Source organism: Bubalus kerabau, chromosome 16 (assembly GCF_029407905.1).
Source record: "Bubalus kerabau isolate K-KA32 ecotype Philippines breed swamp buffalo chromosome 16, PCC_UOA_SB_1v2, whole genome shotgun sequence".
Taxonomy (NCBI): domain Eukaryota; kingdom Metazoa; phylum Chordata; class Mammalia; order Artiodactyla; family Bovidae; genus Bubalus; species Bubalus kerabau.
The window spans coordinates 36,850,824-36,855,854 of record NC_073639.1 but is presented as its reverse complement, the minus strand read 5'-3'; the positions used below and the strand labels follow the sequence as shown (position 1 = coordinate 36,855,854).

The 5,031-nt window shown below is 39.4% G+C and overlaps 1 non-coding gene across 1 annotated transcript; it reads left to right on the top strand.

The window, feature by feature from the left end:
• The first annotated feature begins 4,107 nt into the window (after positions 1-4,107).
• TRNAY-AUA (transfer RNA tyrosine (anticodon AUA)) lies at positions 4,108-4,180 on the top strand. Its single transcript has one exon. It is a non-coding gene; the product is annotated as a tRNA-Tyr (tRNA).
• Positions 4,181-5,031: the final 851 nt, after the last annotated feature.

Sequence of the window (5,031 nt, the reverse complement as noted above, 5' to 3'; positions counted from 1 at the left end):
ATTGTCACCTTGCTTATTTAACTTATATGCAGAGTACATCATGAGAAATGCTAGGCTGGAGGAAGCACAAGCTAGAATCAAGATTGCCGGGAGAAATATCAATAACCTCAGATATGCAGATGACACCACTCTTATGGCAGAAAGTGAGGAAGAACTAAAGAGCCTCTTGATGAAAGTGAAAGAGGAGAGTGAAAAATTTGGCTTAAAACTCAACATTCAGAAAACTAAGATCATGGCATCCGGTCCCATCACTTCATGGCAAATAGATGGGGAAACTGGAAACAGTAGCTGACTTTATTTTTCTGGGCTCCAAAATCACTGCAGATGGGGAATGCAGCCATGAAATTAAAAGACACTTACTCCTTGGGAGGAATGTTATGACCAACCTAGATAGCATATTCAAAAGCAGAGACATTACTTTGGCAATAAATGTCCCTCTAGTCAAGGTTATGGTTTTTCCAGTAGTCGTGTATGGATGTGAGAGTTGGACTGTGAAGAAGGCTGAGCAGAGAAGAATTGATGCTTTTGAACTGTGGTGTTGGAGAAGACTCTTGAGAGTCCCTTGGACTGCAAGGAGATCCAACCAGTCCATCCTAAAGGAGATCAGTCCAGGGTGGTCATTGGAAGGATGGATGTTGAAGCTGAAACTCCAGTAATTTGGCCACCTGATGCGGAGAGCTGACTCATTGGAAAAGACCCTGATGCTGGGAGGGATTGGGGGCAGGAATAGAAGGGGACGACAGAGATTGAGATAGCTGGATGGCATCACCGACTCAATGGACATGAGTTTGGGTGAACTCCTAGAGTTGGTGATGGACAGGGAGGCCTGGTGTGCTGCAGTTCATAGGGTCACAAAGAGTTGGACATGACTGAACAACTGAAGTAAACTAAGTTTTAAATAGTTTGTTCAGCCTGATAGTAGGTAAACAATGCAACAAACATCAGTCTCTGACACCAGGTTGGCACTTTTTAGGAACTGAAGAAAGGTATAGGCATATTTTGAAATGTACTAATTTAATTAATAAACCAAAGCTTGTACATAGTCAGGATAAACCTGCCTTACTTATGGTTCTATTTGGAAATATGCCCAGCAGGCTACTCCTTTTCATTAAACAAATAAACAAATGAAAACTTATATAGGGATTTTTAAGGTAAAAAATTCATAGTTAGCAAATTTTGACATTCACTGTGCTATTTCTAAGTAGGAATGTAGCAAACCTTTTCAATAACTCAAATATTGTTTGGCAACTTCAGTATTAATTAATAACAGAATTCCAAGAAAACATGGATAAAATCATGGTTTTACTTACTAATCTGAGATTATTTATTCTCTAATGGAATAGAATAATCCTATATTCTTAGGGAAGAAAAATGCTCCAGTTAGATTTTTTTTTTTTTTCAGTGTTACAGCTCTGTTTTATTTAGAAGATAGCAGGAGAATCCAAGACTCGAAGAGAAGAGAGTGGAGGAGTGCGTGGGGAGGGAGAAAAAGAGAGAGAGAGAGAGAGAAAGAAAAGAGCGCACGCACGTGGGAGAGAGAGTCCGAAAGAAAGTGCTTTGGCTCCTCCTTTTGTATGTTTTTTCCTCCATCTGGGCCTGCCCTATGCAAATTGGGCTTAGCCAGGAGTGCTGTTTGTTCTGTTTGTTCTGCCTGAAGTCTTCACTCTGGTCCTAGGACCTTCCTTGTCTTTTAGCCACCGCCATTTTGGACTCCTTTTCCCTATTCTACCTACCTAACATTCCCCCCTCAAGAGATGGGAGGCCCAATTCCTTGGGAATAGGGGCATCGAGGTCTTTCTGGCTACTTCCTGCTGAAGTGGGGCAGCGAGGGGTATTGGGCCTCCCCCTCTTGCTAGTCTCAAGCCCCAGAGTCCTTATAGCGGTGTCCAAGGGTGTGTGATATTTTCCGTGGTCAGCTGTAGTTTTATATCTTTGTTGAACTGGCACTGCATGTTGTAGCTGGTGACGCATAATATGATACAATTGCAAGAAATAAATTTGTGTATCTAATGATGAGAAGTGGCGAAATGCAACTGAGTCATTTAAAAATGATTTTTTATCACAAAAAGACTAATTTTGGGGGGATTAAAAGAAAAATACCATGCAACATTTCTTTTCAAAGCTCACTAACTCAAATGCCGTGTGGGGCCACCCAAGACAGATGGGTCATGGTGGAGAGGTCTGACAGAATGTGGTCCACTGGAGAAGGGAATGGCAAGTCACTTCAGTATTCTTGCCTTTAGAACCACATGAACAGTATGAAAAGGCAAAAAGATAGGACACTGAAAGATGAGCTCCCCAGGTCGGTAGGTGCACAGTATGCTATGAGATGGCTGGATGGCATCACCGATTCAGTGGATATGGGTTTGGGTGGACTCTGGGGGTTGGTGATGGACGGGGAGGCCTGGGGTGCTGCGGTTCATGGGGTCGCAAAGAGTCGGACACGACTGAGTGACTGAACTGAACTGAACCCAGATATCAATTTCTCAATGCTAAACTGACTCTACAGGAGCACAAGTCTCTTACATTTTTAAGCAAACAATTTTCATTGAAGTATTAGTGTATATAAAGAAAAATGCACAGAGTCCAAAGCATTTGTACATATTTTTGCATCCTGGTTATCTCCACTCTGATAAAACAACAACAACAACAACAATAACAAAAAAAACTAGCACTTCAGAAACATTTCTGTGTTCTCCACCAGGGATTACCCACCAAAGCAATTGTCATTCTGATATCTGTCTCTGTAGATTGGTTTTGCCTTTATAGAAATGGAACCCAACAATCTTGTTTCCAACTCTGGCTTACTTTCTTCAACATTATATCTGTGAGACATGTGTGATATCATGAGTAGCAGTAGTGTGTTCATTTTTATTGCTGCATAGTTTTTCATTGCATAATATGAGATCATTTAGGCAGTCTGAGAAGTATTCAGTTTTTCTCCAGATTTTGGCTAGTAAATATATTTCAAATATTATTATTATATTTGAATATATATGTTTTGGTACACATATATTTATACAATTTTGTTGACTATATTCCTAGGAGTAAAATATCATAGGATGTTGTGCATATTAAGGAAGATTTAGTAGAAACTGCCTCATAATTTTTCAAAGTGATTTTATTAATGTATACATCAGCACTGTAGAAGTATGTAGGAGTGTCTCATTATGGTCTTAATTTTCTTTTCCCTGATGACTAATAATGTTGAGCTACTTTTCTTTAAAAAAAAAAAAAATCACTGGAGAATGGATTTCAAGTCTTTTGCTTGCTCTTCCTTTTATTATGTATTTCTTTCTTCAAGGTATAGGAAATCTTTTATATTTTAGAAACCTATTTGTTGGTATGTATATCAGATACTGTGTACATATATGTAGTTTCATTTCTTTTAAGGGTGACTTTTATGGAAAAGTCTTAATTTCAATGCAAGCCATTTAATCAATATTTTTCTTTATATGTAGCTTATTATATAATGCTGAAGAAATATTTTTCTATCCCAAGGATCTGTTCTTCTGTGTTATTTTCCAGAAGCTTGATCATTTAATCTTTCAGATTTGGGTTTAAAATTCTTCTAGCCCTGAGTTTTTTATATGATATGCCATAGGAATCAAGATTTGTTTTTTCCTCTGGATACCTGGTTGTCTCTGGTAACTGGTGATCTCTCACTGGTCTCTCTCACTGGAGATTAATTATGCATACTCAAATAATTTCATATAAAACAAAGCACTTAAGATACACTTTTTTATGCCTGACTTCCTTCACATAGCCTGACTTTTTTATGCCTGACTTCCTTCACATTTCAGGATCTCAAGAACCAACTCCAACACATGTCCATAGCCTCAATCAAACTAGCTGTGGATTTTCTAAGCAACGAAGAACACATCTATTCCACCGTGGATGATGATCATTTTAAATCCACAGACGCAGAATAACTGGATCTAATTGGGTACCCGAGATATTTTCCAGTTGGACCTTTTTGCAGCCTCTTGTCTCCAGCTGTGCATAAAATTGGCGAGTTGACTTCTAGGAAGTAGATTTCATCTATAAAAGATCTCAACTGACATCCTTTTGAAACTTACTACTACTCTTCTGTGTTTTTGATGGACTTCCCTGGTAGCTCAGATGGTAAAGTGTCTGCCTATAATGCAGGAGACCCGGGTTCGATCCCTGGCTCAGGAAGATTCCCCTGGAGAAGGAAATGGCAACCCACTCCAGTATTCATGCCTGGAAAATCCCATGGACCGAGGAGCCTGGTGGGCTACAATCCATGGGGCTGCAAAAAGTCGGGCATGACTGAACGACTTCTGTGTGTGTGTACGTGTCCTTCACATAGCATATGCTTTTGAAATTCATTCATTTTATTTTGTGGTCAATAGTTCATTCACTATTGTTATTGCAGGGTAGAATTCCATTGTATGAATATACCACATTTGCTTAGCTGTTCACCTCTTGTTAGCTATTTTGTTTGTTTCCAGTTTTTGATTACTGGGAATAAAGCCCATGTGACTATGTACACAATATTTTGTGGACATCTGTTTTTATTTCTCTTGGGCCCATACTCAGGCATGGATATGCTGGATACCATGATAAATGTATGCTTAATTTTTCAAGAAAGTATTAAATCTTTCCAAAGCAAGTATACTATTTTATACTTTTCTATCACTATATTGGCTTTCCTGGTGGCTCAGTCATTAAAGAGGCTGCCTGCAATGTGGGAGTGAAGTGAAGATCTTCCCAACCCAGGGATCGAACCTGGGTCTCCTGTATTGCAGGCAGACGCTTTACCATATGAGCCAATCCCTGGGTCAGGATGATTCGCCTGGAGAAGGAAATGACAACCCACTCTGGTATTCTTGCCTGGAGAAGTAATTCCATGGACAGTCCATGGAATTAATTCCTGGTGGGCTACAGTCCATGGGGTCACACAGAGTCTAATCACTATATTAGAGTCTCATTTGCTCCATACATTCTGTAGCACTTGGTATTTTTCAAACCCAATTTACCATTTTATTTTTCTTTCATGGTTAGTGA